This window comes from Lissotriton helveticus, chromosome 5_1, assembly GCF_964261635.1.
Source record: "Lissotriton helveticus chromosome 5_1, aLisHel1.1, whole genome shotgun sequence".
NCBI lineage: Eukaryota > Metazoa > Chordata > Amphibia > Caudata > Salamandridae > Lissotriton > Lissotriton helveticus.
Window position 1 is genome coordinate 168,715,345 of NC_136065.1, and position 17,326 is coordinate 168,732,670.

Consider the following 17,326-nt stretch of genomic DNA (forward strand, 5'->3'; position numbering starts at 1 on the left):
TTATTGCCTGAAGCTTACCAACAATCCCCCAAACATTCCTCCATGTTCACACAAAATGTTACCAGAGCATCTACACCTCATCAAACAGGAGGTTCACTCTCTTCTGCAAAAGGGAGCTATGGAGCCCGTACCATTAAAATATCAAGGATCAGGCGTGTACTCCCTATACTTTCTCATACCCAAAAAGGACGGGTCTCTCAGGCCTATATTAGACCTCGGAGAGCTAAATCAGTATAGTCACTTTCTTATGGTCACTCTTCAACAAGTGCTCCCACTCCTACAGCAAGGCGACTTTGTCTACACTAGACTCAAAGGGGAAATACTTCCATATTCCCATACATCCTGCTCATCGCAAATATTTCAGGTTTGTGGTAGCGGGACAACACTACCAGTTCAAAGTGCTCCCATTCGGAGTCACCACTGCCCCCAGAGTATTCACCAAATGCCTGGCAGTAGTCGCTGCTCACCTGCAAAGACAGCATATTCATGTCTTCCCGTACTTGGACGTCTGGCTTATCAAAGCCAGCTCTTACCCAAAGTGTTCTCCAGCACACTCAAATAACACTGCAATTACTGCACGATCTGGGGCTTACAGTGAATGGGTTGAAGTCCCATTTCCAACCTTCCAACACACAAACATATTTTGAAGCCACTCTCAATACTCAAAAAGCTCTAGACTGTCCCAATGCAGCCAGAATCTGCTCTAATCTCAAAGTTTCTGCCTGACCAGTCACTACCAGCTCAAGTATACATGCAGCTACTGGGAATGATGGCTTCTTGCATCATGATAGTTCCTCATGCAAGGCTTCAAATGTGTCCCCTTCAAGAATGCTTAGCACGTCAGTGGAATCAGTCTCACGGTCAATTGTCAAATCTAGTGTTGGTAGACAGCCGCACTCATCGCTCTCTGCTGTGGTGGAATCCACAAAACTTATCCAAAGGGCGGCCTTCATTGACCCAGTTCCACAGACCGTGCTAACAGCAGACTTATCGCACACTGATTAGGGAGCTCATCTCCAAACTCACACAGTTCAAGGTTTGTGGAGTCAAAAGCAAAAGGAACTTCATATAAATCATCTAGAGCTGCTAGCAATATTTCTAGTGCTCAAAGCATTCCAGACACACCTTGCACACAAAGCTGTCCTAGTCCGCACCAACAACTTGACAGCCATGTATAACATACAAAAACAGAGGCGGGACACACTCTCTCCAGCTGTCACGCCTTGCACAAGCCATACATCACAATATTTCTCTCCTGGCAGAACACCTCCCAGCAGTAAACAATCAAATCGCAGACCTTCTCAGCAGGCAGAGACAACAGATTGATGAGTGGGAACTTCACCCTTCAACTCCTCTGGGGAGAGGAGTTGGCCTAACAGCTAGGGCGCTCGACCTCGGACCTGGGGACCTGGGTTCGAGTCTCGGTAACGACGCCAAAAACCTCCTGTGATTCTGGGCAAATCACTTAATCTCCCCGTGCCTAAAATGAATGTGTGTCCATCCTCATGTAACGTAACTGGTGCTATGTAAAGCGCTCTGATACCTGATTCGGTTCGGGTCTAGTTCGCGCTATATAAAACTCTCAAAAAAAAAAAAAAAAAGTTCTCCTCCCATTCTTTCAAATGTGGGGTTTTCCACAGCTAGATCTGTTCGCCATACACCAAAAAAAGCAAAATGCCCAAACTTCACCTCCAGGTATCCACATCAATTGTCCAAAGGCTAATCACTATGCATGAACTGGTCAGGGATATTTGCCTATGCTTTTCCGCCTCTCCCACTCATTCCACTAGTGGTTCGGAAGCTCAGACAAACATCCCTCACACTGATCCTAGTAGCTCCCACATGGCCTGTTAACCTTGGTTCACTACCCTATTAGAGCTCTCAGTAGTTCCTCATCAAAAACTACATCTCACACCCAGTCTCCTCACACAGAGCCAAGGAGACCTAAGACTTCCAGATCCCAAAGAACTCAACCTAGCGATCTGGCACCTGAAATCATAGAGTTTGGTTATTTGAACCTTCTACCAGACTGTAGGATCATCATTAAAGAGGCCAGAAGGCCTACTACAAGAGCTTGCAACGCAGCTAAATGAAATATCATTTGTTACGTAGTACACTTGCAGCAGTCAGGATTGGCTTACACATCCATACGCTGACATCTCGCTGCAATAGCTGCATACCTTAAAATAGACAACATCTGTCCCTTTTCAGAGCACCGGTTATCAAGGCTTTAATGGAAAGACTCAAAAGAGTTATTCCACCAAGACTTCCACCTGCTCCAGTGTGAAATCTTAACATTATCCTTACCAGACTAATATGTCTACCCTTCAAGCCATTGCATAAATGGGAACTACAATTTCTCACTTGTGAAGTTGCTTTCCTCATTGCTATTACATCACTGAAAAAAGTGGGTGAGCTTCAAGCACTAACCATAGAAGAACCATTTCTCCAACTCCACAAAGACAAAGTGGTTCTTCGCACTAACCCCAAGTTCCTACCCAAAGCGGTATTTGCCTTTCACATGAATCAATCTGTTGAGTTCCCTCTGTTCTTTCCTCAACCAGATTCAGTGGCAGAACGGGCTCTACACACTTTAGATGTTGTCGAGCCTTATTGTATTACATTGAAAGGACAAAACCATTTTGTCAAACGTAACAACTCTTTGTGGCTTTTGCTCCACCTCACAAAGGCAATCCTATTTCTAATTCGTTATTGCTTGGTGGATTGTTGAATGTATCCAAACATGCTATGTAAAAGCAAAAGAGGACTTTACCAATACCCCCCAGAGCGCATTCCACCCACAAACTAGGGGCTATTATGGCTTTCTTATGAAACATCCCCATAGCTGACATCTTTAAAGCTGCAAAATGGTCTACACCGCACTCATTGACCACGCACTATTGTGTAGATGTGTTAGCGAGGCAACAAGCTAATGTAGGCCAGGCAGGTCTTAGAACACTCTTTCAAACAACTGCAACAGCAATAGGTTAGCCACCACTTTGGGAGAGTACTGCTTTATAGTCTATGCAAAGCATGTGATCTGCTGTTCACATGCCTCGAACAGAAAATGTTACTTGCCCAGTAAGCATTTGTTCTTGGCATGTAGAGCAGTCTCCCTGGGTACCTATACCTGTTGTAGTTTCTTACTCGTATACATACGCATGGACATCTTTATTCTACACTTACTAACTCCATTCTCACCCTCTGCGGGAAAACACTCTAACAATGGAGTCGATGCCTATGTTCAATATCACTGAAAGGAGGAGTCACCTTACCTCCTGACTGGAAAGATTTCTTCAAAGAAAAAAACTTGAAAACATCCAGACCCAATACTAGATGGCAGGAGTATGCAAAGTATGTGAATCTACAGCCCTACATGCCGGGAACAGATGCTTACTGGGTAAGTAACATTTTTCTTATGGAAGCAGGGTAGATAAAATAGAAGTATTTAATTTAAGCCTTATCCAGAATATTTAGAGGAGTACAAATTCTTGGAAATAATAAAGGATTATTTTTTTAGCGTGAAAGGAATGTCAGCAATTTTACATTTTACCTGTGTAAATTCTTCTAAAAATCATATTGCACATTTGACATATGCTGCTCAAGCTGATATAATCTGAATATATGTATTCATTTGCAGTGACCTCAAATATTAGGTTGGGCCATCTCTGATAACGGGTTTAGCTGTAATCCTTCATAAGGTGTGAGAATTGGAACACTTTGAAAACAAGTGTGAATTTCACAGAAGTTTAACCCATTGGAAAACAGAAGGTGCCCTTTCCCAATATAGACCCTTTTGAAGGAATGAAGACTATGATGTAATCTTCGTTGATGTCCATGTACAATCTGTCAACTTTGAAGTTTCATCACACTCGAGCATAAAAAATGGATGCTGCACTACAGAAGATTCAGAAATAGTACATACAGTAGCAGTCTTGGAGCAATACTTTACCCAGACTTTCAGGGAAAACGGAAATCTTTTGCACCCTATATTCCATTTAAAGAAGAAGGTTTGTACAAACAGCATTAGTAGATGTTACTCATGTGGATCAATGTCTGGTGTTGCCCAGTACAGAGAAGGCTCTCATGAGTAAGTAAAGGAAGAGAATATAAGAATATACGATACCCATTGGTTGTGTTTGGCAAACTACATCCTAATCTTTGTCTAGTAAATTAAAACCAGACTACCACAAAAGTGTTTTACCTTGCAACTTTAAAATAGTATAGTCACTTACCGTTGTGAGTCTGCATTCTTACCACAGGTTTGAAATCTGTATTGGAAAAGGAGCATGACAGCAATCTTGTCATCTTTTAGTAGAACATATTAGAGAGAAACTGAGGGAGCAATTGCTTGCAGTATTTCTACTCCAGCACCTACATTTTAGCAGATTTAAATTACTGTGCATAGCTCTACATGAAACGTGTACTGCCCAGTTTGTAGTACGATATGCCATATCTGTTTTATATGTATTCACATTTTGTTGTAAATACCACCTTTTTAGTCCTGGAATTACCTCTTGTTTACTTCTGTCAGCGCACCATTAGTATACATAAAACCGTAGGTTTGCAGTATACTTTTGCATTTGTCACATTGCAAAAGATATGCAGGCACTCCCAATAAAGCACACGGCTACTGTATGTTGCTACCTATTAGTTAAAAAGAAAGGCTCTTCCACTTGTATATAATTTGTAGTAAGTGAATTGAAACCTAATCAGTAAATCTAGCTGACAAATTAAAACAAAATGCATAAACCTTCAAATCGTAGTCTTGCGAGATTTCTGCCTTTTTTGTTCTTCATCAATTGTGCTAGAAGTATGGATAGAAAGCTAGACAAATCGTGGTATTTCAGGTATGCATAATTTAATGTGATGGTACACATTGTGACCAACCATGACTGAAAATTACAAAAGTACATCTTCTTCCTATTTTATTCTCAACTGGGAAATGTTTTTTTTCCTTTACTCTCCAATTAAACATTAGGGTTTACTCTTTACTGTCCTGGAAGAGAATTATTGTGGCATTTAAAGGAGTAATTGTGCTTTTCCAATGTGGGAATGAACAGGTTACGTTCATGTGAATTTCCTCAAGCTTACTGGTTTGTGGGTGCTTGCTGCATTTAGTATGCCCCCTTCATGCGGTTACCAGTGTAGTTAATCTGCTTTATTGGCCAACTGATCATACTTGTAAATCAGATCTGTGAACGCAAATGTCGACTGATTTTTTTTTAATCGGTTTCCTCGTTTAATATGGAGCGTCCGCCCACAGATTTGTTTATTTCCACATTTAAGTTCAGCCTATGGGTGCAAATAACTTTCAGTCGAGCGTGTATTGCTGGTGTCCGCATTTAGCTCTTGAACGCTTATCCATGCATTTTACAGCTTCTAGTACCACAAAGCAAGTACAGCAATGGTAAATTTTGTTTAGGCCCAGTGTTCAGTCTGTCACCTAATTGGCAATCAGAGCATGAAGAAACAGATTTTCTTTTTGTTGGTGATGACACTGAAGATGTAAAAGGGAATCTGGTGCAAGTCTGACTCCCCTTCTCACTGCCTGATCCTTTCACCTTGCCTTTTAATGGAATCCTGCCAATAAGTGCTGACTGCCTGCAAAAAAAAACAACAACTAAAACACTATCTTTTTTTCAGTCACCAATATCGTGTCCCTGATACGAAAAAATACAGATAACATTGTGCAAAACTAATTGAGAATTCAATTGCATTTATTTTTTCTGTCAGAACAAAAAGAATTGTTGAAGTTATCTGTTTGAATTTCAGAATGTTCATGTTCTGCCTTAGCATGCACAACTTTATTTGCTTTGCACCAGCTGTATCATGTCCTGGGAAGATGTGATGGTGTCTAGAGGTCTAAATACTGCAAATCTTTAATGTTAGCTTTGAAAAAACAACTACAGTCGTTTTTATGATTTATTTTGCAGGCAGTCAATCTTAATCATTTCTAACTTTATTTTGAAACTAATCGCTCATTTACAAACTTTTTTTAAACAATGTGTTGGCTTGATGCAGATGTTTATATTGGCTACATTACAAAATACATTAGCTCAATAAAGAAAAAAAACCTTACAATGGAAATCATTTTGTGCATGTGACATATGTCAATCGTACATCATTTAATCCTTACAGCACCTACAGACTACATGAGAAGCAATGCAAACATCTGCTGTGACGTTCACAATGTCAGAAAATGAGCATGTAGCATTTGTTCTTTTAACCCTTTTCATATTATACAGAAGCTTCAGAACAAGTAAATTCCACCTAAGTAATGCGAAGCAGCCGGAAAACTGATTATCATCTGTAACAATTGCGTATGAGGGGGGACACAGGGATTTATGGTTACATTTGTACATTAGTTCGACACTGAGTAGGATTATATACTGTAATTTTACGTGGATTATCTTTCATTTGCTACTGTATAGAATTTGCTCATTTATTATACTTTTTAAAGTTTAGAATTAAATATCTAGTACATGGAATGTATTCCTGCAGAGCAAGGAGGGGCAGTTGTTCCTACTTTCAGCTCCTTTAATTTTCATCTTACTTGAAAGCTCTGTCAATATTGGAATGATTACTATTCGCCTTCCTAGTGACTTCCACTGTTTGTTATGTTTGTTACTAGAGTACCTGAGACCTACATGACTGACTAGATCCCTAGCCAAATTTGTATGTTGGAATCAGAGTTGAAGGCTGTTTTTCCATTTATTACGGTCTTAAAGTCACCTTTTAAATTCATAACCCCATCGGGAGTACTTGCCTATATTCAATGCTGAGATTTATTAGCCTTTTAATAAATGCTTTAAAAGTTCTGTCATTATTTTATTATTTATAAAGGGCCTACTGGCACTTGGACCGAATAGGGGCAGATTTATTTCCATAGCATATGAAAGCCCTTCACCTGGTTTGGGGTGGTGGTACCATCAAAATAATGAACTCATTCAAATTTGATAGCCCAGCGAAGCTATAGATCTGTAGTTCTTTAAAGTATAAGTTTCAGTTTCAAGGTAAGTCAAGAACCCTCTCGGAACCCCACAATGCACCAGGACCACAGCTCCACCTCAGATTGTGTTTTTCTGCCACGCCGTTCCTGCATCTTTTTTGGAACTCCAGCACTGCTGAGACTCAAAAAGTAGTTTGACTCCATTGCCCAGTATCTCCTCCAATAGAATTACTTGCATATGTGAACTATGGATAATTTACCCTTCCAGTTTTGCCCCAAGTGCACCAGTAAGTTCCTTTGTTGAGACCATCACTTTAGTTTTTCTAGAGATCACCAGGAGTCAATCTTTCAACCTGTGATGTCTTCAAAATAAACTGTGAGCTATTGAAGGGAACGTTTTAGGCCTTACAAGATGCAACATCAGGACCCTACAGGACCATCACCTGTCTTCAGACCCTAAGACATCAAGGGAATCAATTGAAAGTGGAAAGGTCTGTCTGGTATCCCTTTGGGGCTAAGCGGATCAGAGTTCAGAAAACCTCTCTTCGGAGGGCTCCGAAATTTAAGCAGAAGCCATCAGAGGCCCCGTTGAAACCTGCACCCAGAACATAGGCTGAATCCAAAATACTTATTCCATAGATACCTGCCAAGGATTGTCCCTTCTTGATTTGACCTAGACAAGAGTTTCAAAGCTAGGTTAAGCACTGGTCTCTAGAGAGCTGGGGTTTGACCCCTAAGACTGTGATAAAGAGGTTTTACAGTCTGCTCTGACCACTCTGCCAGAGTTCATCCGCACTGAGAGTCAATCTAGGCTTCAGAGAAGGACTCTTTGCCTCAAAGTCGGACCACATCTTCTCACCCAGAGGCACCGGACCACCACCTTTGTTATTGAGCTCGACCTCCAAGTCGGTCTCAAGACCAGGTTTGAGGCAGAGCACGACAACCCTAATCGTTGAGCTGCCTGAAGAGCATAATGACAGGCAGAGGTAGATTGATATTCCTCCGCAATTCTGACTCGCCCTCCACACCAACAGGCAGACCCAAAACCTTTGAAGGAGAGGAAATTAATATTAGCAGCACGTGTTCCCTATACAAAACAAATGTAGGGAGAATGATAATAGCCATCTTCCTCAACCACCAACATACCTGTTTCCTCCCCATCACAGCTTTTACATTCTCTGAAACACTCAACAAACATGGACTCTGATCAAATATTGAGTTTGACCCACAGGACCCATACAATGAGCTTGTCCCTGCAGGGGCTTGGGGTGATGCATGGCACGATTACAATGGAGACTCCTAGTATATCACTATCTTCGAACCCTACCGGTGAAAGATCCTCCACCTGACGGCCCCACAGCGAATCAGTCTTTCAGAGGGCAGCAGATCATCACAAGGTAAAGCTGCATGTCATTGAGGAAGAATATGATTTCCTGGGAGAGCTGTTGTAAACAGTTGTCTGTGAAATTCCCGTCTAGGTTTAAGAGCACAACGTGTCAGAGAACGTTAAGCAGCTTGTGAAAGTCATGCTGGTCATACCTCGTATAGAAAAGAAATACAAAGCTTCATTGGGTGACCCAGTTTACATCTTGGGTCATATACGTCCTGAATCCCAAGTGACTGCCAAGATGAGTTATTGTCCAGGGAACTTGTGTTGCACTGCTTTCAGATAAGAAGAGCTGTAAAATCAATATGGCAGAAAAACGAGCTGTGGTAGGATCAGCAACACAGTAGCACATAGCAAACTCTTTAGGCCTCATTTCAAGGTACGACCAGTACCACTGGGAGAACATGGAGAAATTGGTCACAAATCTGCTTGAAGCATACTGCAGGTATAATAAATAGTTGGTGCAAGAGGGAAAAATATTGTCTGGTTAATCATCCACTATGCATTAAATGTGTGTAGACACAGCCTCTAGAGAGATGAATAGCTGTGTCATCCTGATAAGACACTTGGTTCCTGGTGTCCATATTTTGTTCTCAAGTAGAGAGCACATCATCCACTTTATTTTTGAAGGTACATTTTTGTTTGTACCACATGTGGAGACTATGGTGGTGGCACTCCAAATGCAATCTGGTAAAACTGGTTTTCGGTGAGTGGGGCTGTTAAAGCTGCAGCAACTTGGCAGTGTTCTAGCTTTCTGCAGCTTTAAACATTTTAGGAGGAACAGCCTTAAAACATCTACACCAGAGATGGCTTTAGAGGTAACGGCAGAGGTGGGTAAGGAAAAGCTGACTCTGCCTAAAAGCACTGACTTGCCTACCATCCCCCCATTACATAAAACCTGTTGGGGGAGGTACCAGGTTATTCCTTCCAAAGTGGAAGGAGATAACCACGAACTAGTGGATCCTGTCACTAGTTTGACAGGGATACTGCTTGGTGTTTAAATTAGGCCTAGGCGGCAAATTCCGTTCCGCTCGCGGAATTTGGGTAATTTTGCATTCCGCGGAGAATGCGAAATTGGCCAAAATTCTGCGTCCCGCGAGTCAGCGAAATTTTTTGCTTGTTCGCGTTCTCAAATGTGTGTTCGCGAGATATTTTCCCCCGAACATGCAAACAGCGATGGCGAGCAGTAAAAACGGATCGCGAACAAGCAATTCGCGGAATTTCTGCATGTTCGCGAAGATTTTTACTGTTTCGCGGAGATTTGCTTAACGCGATTTACGCAAATTACGCCCACCCATAGTTTAAATCCTCACTGCCAACCATCACACCTGGCTATAACTCAATCACTCAAGAGCTTCAAGTACTGCTGCAAGATGTACAAGCATTACTTAGCAAGGTTGCTATAGAACCTGTTCCTCCACTCCAAAGGGAGGTCAAGGAGTATACTTACTCATCCCCAAGAAAGACGACACACCATGGTGTATCCTTGACCGTATTCTGTTAAACCGTTACACACTGTCGGAGCGTTTCAAGATGACAACCCTGGATGGCGTCATTCTGCTGCTCTGCACATATCCTACAGCAACCCTGGATATCAAAGACTCTTACTTTAACATCCCCACCCACCCTTCACATCATCCCTTTCTCAAATGTATGGTAGGTTGATAAGTCTAATAATGCAAAGTGTTGCACTTCAGAGTCACAACAACTGCTGAGAGTATTCGCCAAATGTCTAGTGGTGGTCGCAGCTCCATTCATGACTTCCTGTGTCTAGCCAAATGGCTAATGAGCAGCAATGCCTAGCACAAATTTAATTGTGTTATGTCTTCACTGGTTTGTTTTCATACTGTTTGCCAAAAAGTCACATCACTACCTGCAGCATCTCTCTTTAGGAACGATAGTGAACACAGTGACAGTCAAAACCTCTCCCAATCTGGAAAAGGTGATGGCATTTCAGAGGCTACTCCCTTAACAGATGCCACATCCTCAATCAGTGAGGACAATCATGAAATGGCTGGGGAAGATAACATTGTGCATTTGGATAGTGCCACACAATCACATAGTATATCAAAAACAAATTGCCAGCAAGGCAAGGCAGCATTCAGGATCTCTATTAAAAAGAGTTATTCAGTCCTGATTGTAAATATCAATTGCTGTATCATATTTTTTTAAAAAGGGTCCAATTATGTAGGACAATGCAAAAGTCGCACTGTAAGACTACCACACTAGTCGAACAATAATGGGAAGCAACACAAAAAGCTTATGTATCAAAAATTATTATTGTTTTGAAACAATTTGTAAGGGTTATACATCAGTTATACGAATGAAACATAAAAGCTTCTAATGTACAAGGAAGACATTCATTGATCCAACAGTACAGTAGAATACGTCCAAGCTGTTATATATAATGCAATGACTACTACTAAACTCGCAGTTAGGCACTGAACATGAAGTTAAACAGTAGCAGAAATGGACGTGAAGGTCGACGTTTCGGTCTTATCAAGATTTGATCAAAAGACCATCATCAGGACAAATTGTTCGGTATTAGCCGATGACCCTTGTAAAAGCACGAAGTGAAGACCGTTATAACCCACAGTCACATTAGAGGGATTTGGTAGATTTTAATTTCATTAATCATAGGTTTTCACCAAACTGCTTCAAAGTAACACGGTCGAGATATTTCGTCACTCAATCACCGTAATATTCCCGGAAACTCTCTGGAATGTTTGTTTGTTTATTTGTTATGGACGAAAGAAGACGTGTCAATGTCGGTTAGTACACGGACAGCCGACATTGACACGTCTTCTTTACACAATCACATAGACATGCATTCATTACAGAACTGCCTGCCCAGGCTATAGGTAGGAACCACAGATCAATGGAAAATGTAGGGTTCGTACAACCCACAGTTCAGCATTAGCAACATGGCAGTAAAGGCTACCTGGACATAGCAGCAGAAAATGAATATCAGTTTCTTGGAGTGCACAGCAGTCCAAATGTCACCTGAAGGTTTTACACATCAATTGCAATAAGAGAGTAGCACTCTTGACAATAAGCCGCTTGACTGCATCCAGAAGTAAGGAGGCACTCTCTCAACACTGGGTCATTCTTCGCCAAATCCTGTTCTTAGTGGAGCATCTGCTAGGAGTGGCCAACAAGGGATCTTTTTAGTGGATGCATCAAAAAAGTATGTGAGTAGGACATTGATATATAACAAAGAGGGGGAACCAGGGCGGACAATATTTAAAGGGGTCCAGTGTACAAGTCCAAAAGATTAGCCACAATGTAAAGTACTTTGGGAACTTTGTACTTTACATTGTGGCTAGTAGGACATTGATCCCAAATTCTTCAGCAGTAAGTTTTGAATTGAGGGACACCCACAGTTGATCTTTGCTACCACAGAAAATGCAAAATGCCCAATGTTCTCCTCAAGGTGCCCACACCCTCAGTACCTAGGCATTGCTCCATGAATGAGCAGGTCTTGTGTTTTTGCCTATGCTTTTTCTCCACTAGCTCTGATCCCTCAAGTAGTAAAGAAGTTAAGATGACACTCAATCTCGTCGCTTTGATGTGGGCAAGACAGCAAGGATACTCAGTGCTACTGGAAATGCCTGTCCACTGGCTCAGCATCCAGGTCAACTGAGGTATCCAAATCTTAAAGAAATTAACCTTGCTATTTGGCATCTGAGCTCCCATAGTTAGGGTATCCACATCTTTGAGAACCGTGAATGCTCATTTTGCTTAAGGCAATCAGTATTGCTATGCTGCCAAATTGAAACACGTTGTCAATTATTGATTAACTAGACATTCACAGCTTCTACAATTATTTATTCAGGATATTATCTGCTACCTCTCGTATTTTAAAACAAATATTTGAAATCTATTAAGCTTTATTTAGCAGTGTTAACAGCTTTCATGCAGAATGGACTACATACATCTTTATTTAAGATTACAGTAGTCAAAGGATTAATAGGTCTTAAACAAATTAATCCCTCCTGGCCCTCCCAGATACTACCGGTCCTTAAGTGAGCCCTTAATGTAGTTTTCAGAAGCCTCATGGGACCACTGTTAGAGGTATTGTGTACTTAGTATGTGAATTACCTTTCACGGATGGTAACATTCCTAGTAGCAGTCTCTTCCTTGTGTAGAATTAGTGATTTGCATGCCTTAACAGTAGAGTAACCTTTCATCCAAGTACTTAAAATGGGATCATCCTGAGGAAAAATATGTGATACATTTTTCCTTGGCCTCTAATAAGGAAGTGACTGATATTCTGGTGGGAACCTGAACCAAACGAGGATTTTGTCTGCCATGTGGTGTGAGGAAGTGGCACAGGCCTGCCCTGGACATCCAGACTTTCTTCTGTGGCACACAAATTCATTGAGCTTGGTGTTGTAGGTGTCTTTCAGTCACCTAAACCACAATTATTTCCACTACACCACCTGAAGGGGAATCCAAAAGGATGGAGACTTGCACAAAGCAAATGTTCCCCCCGTTTCAAGCTTGCCTTGTGCTCTATCAAAACATGTCTTGGAAGATAATTGCATGCATTACGGTACAGAGTGGCAGACATCTTGCCAGCTATCCTAGAGGAACTCTGTCCAACCTTGCAGAGACTTAAGCTTACTCTATTAGATCCAGTCTGGACTCTTTCAGCTGCCTGTGTAGGGCAGTTGGCATCAGCGTAGTGTTTAGGTGCTACACCTGGATTCGCTCCACTGGCTTCTCATCTGATAACCAGCAATCTCTCATGGACTTCCCTTTCAACGGCTTTAGGCTTTTTGGAACAAATTCAGACGTGGACCTTGAAAGATTCAAGCAAAGTAATGCCTCTGCTTGCTCTCTACCCTTATCTGCCCCAGTTCTACAGTCTGCCAACACAGGTGCACCACTTTCAAGGCTTTATTAGGGGCTACAAGCAGAGACCATATGCACCTCAACAGCCCTTCCCCTCCTTTCGAGTCTGGTGATCAGGCTGGCAGTGTCGAGGCCCGAAGGGGCAAAAAACAATCCAAACTCCAGTCCCTCCCCTGCAGCTGGTGCAAAGCTGTTTTAATTTCTCTTTAGGGGCGCACAATTGGCCTGTAGGAGGTCACATAACTTTTCACCTCCCTAGCTGGAGGAGCATAACATCTGAAAAATAGGTGTTCCAGATACTCCTTGTCTCGCTGTCCTATCACCCGGACATGCCACCCAAACCACAACACCTCATGGAGGACCACTTTGTCCATATTCTGTGGAGAAGTTCATGGTCTCTTGGCCACTGCAGCAATGCGTAGGGTGCCGTCATCAGAAATTGGGCCTAGTTGCTGCTCCTTTTACCTTCTGTACCTTTGCCCCTTCCTAGACCTTAGTCCGTTAAACTTCTTCCTCTGGAAGGACAAGTTCAAAATGCTCACCCGGGTTCACATTCTGCCTTCCCTGGATCCAGGAGATTGGATAGCAATGGTTGATGGTAATGCTGGACTTGTGGTCACATAGTTTCACATCCCTGTCCTACATTCCCACTGATGTTACCTGTTCCTTCAGGTAGGCCAAGAGCACTTTCAGTTCACAGTGCTCCCCTTTGGCCTTACCAGGGGGCCTTGGGTGTCCACGAATGTGACAACGTGACAGCAGCCCATCTGCGGAGGCTGGAAATCCCATTTTCCCATACCTTGATGACTCGCTGCTCAAGGTGGGCTCACCTCAGTCATCAGCCATCTCCAGATGACTACCAACCTGTTGCGATCCATGGGTTTTTCCGTTAACATGCCAAAGTCACACCTGACTCTCTCACAATGGCTCCCCTTCCTAGACACAGTGCTTTTATGGCCCATTCTTCCACCTTAACAAGTCTGTGACATTCGGGCTCTGATCCTGATCTTTCAACCCTTGGCGTGGATTTCAGTTGGAGTGTGTCTGATGCTTCTGGGCCTCTTGGCCTTGTGCATTCTGCTTGCTGAAAAATATCAGGAAAGAACTGGACCAAGTCATTCTAGTTGCCCCAAACCGAGCTAGTAGAGTGTCTGCAGTTAGAAGTTTGTATCAGAAGACCAAGTTACTTACTTTAGGTAACATCGTTTCTGGTAGAGACTATCTAATTAGCAGATTCCTCATGTGCCCCACCCTCCTTCCCTTTCTGTCGAATGGACTCCTACGGCCCATTAGCAAGATCCCAATCTGACAGTCTACGCACTTCCACATTATGATTTCAGGAGCTATGCATCGATCAGCGCAGAGGGATACGAGAAAGAAACTTATAGCAACACATGAAGGTGGCACAGATATAGCAACCTGACGTTGTCATGTCTGGGCGGGATGGACACAGTGAAGACCCACACAAAGCCAACTGTCCTAGTGCCCTGCAGGTTTCAGGGAGGGATCATGAGTTGCCATGAAATTATAATGAATACTATGAAAAACAACTGCTTGCAATGCCCGCACCCAACACTAGATTGCAGGAGTGTGCAAAGTACGTGATCAATGTAAGAACTTTCCTTCTGATTTATTTTAACCATAATCTCATGCTTCCTCTTCTAAAGAACCCCTTTACAAATGAGGTGTTTCCAGAACTTTTATTCTGCTTGAAAAAGAGAACTTGTGTATTTGAAAACTGATCTCCTATGAGAATTACAGCGTAAGGAATAATTTTTCTTATGATTCCAGTATTCTTCATTCTAACTCTTCCCCTTTCATAAGACTTGACCACCCTTTCCATCTTGGAGCATATGTTGTGCTCCGAACATATATTGAAGAAAAAGCGTGGGTACCAGTGTGAGGTCGGTTTGGGACACACTCAATCAATTAATCAGGGGATCGTAAGCACGCTACTCACTCTTGTGGGTCTCAAGGCGCTGGGAGAGGGGAGCAGAACCGCTTAGCAGAAGAGCCAGGTCTTGAGGGTCTTTCTGAAGGTGTTCAGGGAGGGTACGCGCCTGATGTCTGCTGGTAGCTCGTTCCAGGTCTTGGCTGCAATGTGGGAGAAGGATCTTTCACCTGCTCTGGGTTTCGGCCAGGGCAGGGTTGGTGGATCGGAGGTTTCTTTTGGGTACATGGAAGTTGATTCTGTTGTGGAGTTATTTTGGCCCGTTGTTGTGTTGGCATTTGTAGGCGTGGGTGAGGATCTTGAAGGTGATGCTTTTCTCCACTGGGAGCCAGTGGAGTCTACGTAGGTGTTGGCTGATGTGTTCGTACCACGGATGTCTAGGGCGAGTCTGGCGGCGGCGTTCTCTATTGTCTGGAGTCTGTGGAGTAGGGATTTGTTGATGCATAGAGGGCGTTTCCATAGTCCAGTCTGCTGGTGATGAGTGCGTGGGTGACCGTCTTTCTTAACTCAGGGGGATCCATTTGAAGGTGTTGCGGAGGATGGCATTGACCTGTGGTTCCATGGTGAGTGATGCATCAAGTACGATGCCAAGGTTTTTGGCATGGTCTGTGGGGGTGGGTGGGCTTCCAAGGGCAGTTGACCACCAGGTGTTGTTCCATGCCTAGGGGGACTTTCCAAGAATGAGGACTTCTGTTTTTTTGGCGTTGAGCTTCAGGCAGCTGTTGGTCATCCAGACTGCGACGTCTTGCATTCCTTTCTGGAAGTTTAGTTTGGCGTTGGTGGGGACTTTGGTGATGGAGAGAATGAGCTGGGGGTCGTCAGCTTAGGATACGATGTTGAGGAGCTGAGCTTGCTGACAGTAAGGGAGCTCTTGTACTTTGTCCCTCTAATAAATAATGACAATTGTTTGAAGAATCTACTCGATGTAGGCATTCCTAACTAGCAGTGAGGAAGGTAGAGGAAGGAGCATGTTCCTTGTTTGTTTCACTGTGATGCAGTAAGCCGAACTCAGCAAAAAAGTGTCAACACCAGTCCCCTTTCAAATCACTTGATTTTTATGAGAGCTGAAGGCTGTTTGTTCCAGTCAGTGGTTCTGCGCATCTTTGAAGCAACCCTTTCTTGGTATCGAGCCTTAGCCAGCATAAAACTCTTTAGCCATGATACTCTGTTCATATAAGTGTGAAGCAACTTGAGTAATTGTACATAACATATAATCCTTTTATATGTAGAACCCCACTTCCTGTCTCGCCTCCATGGTTTGACTTCTATATTAATTTTACCACGTACAAACCCACCACCACCTCTTTTCTACCTACCATTCATGATTACAAAAGATTCAAATTGACATGTCACCTACGATAGCAAACACTTCTTGCAGAAGAAGGTATCTTTAGTGGGCTTAATATGTATCAGAATAGGAAAATCCTTGTATGGTTAGCCTGAAACAGAACTTGTTTGAACAAGAATGGATCAAACCCTTAACTTGACAATTTTACCTTTTTTGTAAAGCAATATGTTGGCCCTTGGGGGTCTAAATCCTGCTACATACTACTGTAAAATAGTATATACAATAGTGACTTCCATGTAATGCAAAAGAGATGCATAGTTCTTTTTTGGTGACATTTCACGCACCATACCTAAACCCCTGAAACCAAAGGGATGCGTTCCAGTTGGAACTGCCTTTGAATAGTTGAGCAATGATAATCAGTTTTCCGGTCTCTGCCTGACAATATTTATACAGTTAAGGATTTAGTAGTCCATGTTATGAGATGGATAAGTAACCCAGTGTATGTTGGCTAACGAGATTAGTCCCACTGTAGTTCAAGGAAATTTATAAAATTATTTGGTTGTCTCGAAACATTTGTTGTTCTGAACAACTGTACTTCTGAACGCAGTGTATTAGCTGTAGAATGTATATGTTGAGCATATTCTGTATAGTTGAAAAGAAATGCTACATGCTATTTTTTTACCCTGTAATGTGTTTTGCATTCTTAATAAGATCCCAGATTGTATGTAGCTGTTGTTGTCAATTTGTATACTGAGCGAATGCCTTTTTGCTTTTGCAGCACATCTGCACAATACTACTTTTATGGCTGTTTAATTACAGTGCACCTCTTGGATATTACACTTCTGGGAGTCTTATTAGCCCATTGAGATGCTCTACCCTTTTTTGTACTTT

General features: G+C 42.4%; 1 protein-coding gene across 6 annotated transcripts in view; it reads left to right on the plus strand.

Annotated features, from left to right (window-relative positions):
* STRBP (spermatid perinuclear RNA binding protein) overlaps window positions 1-17,326 on the plus strand; it is a 617,908-nt gene that overhangs the window by 231,240 nt on the left and 369,342 nt on the right. The gene's annotated exons all lie outside the window — the stretch shown is intronic.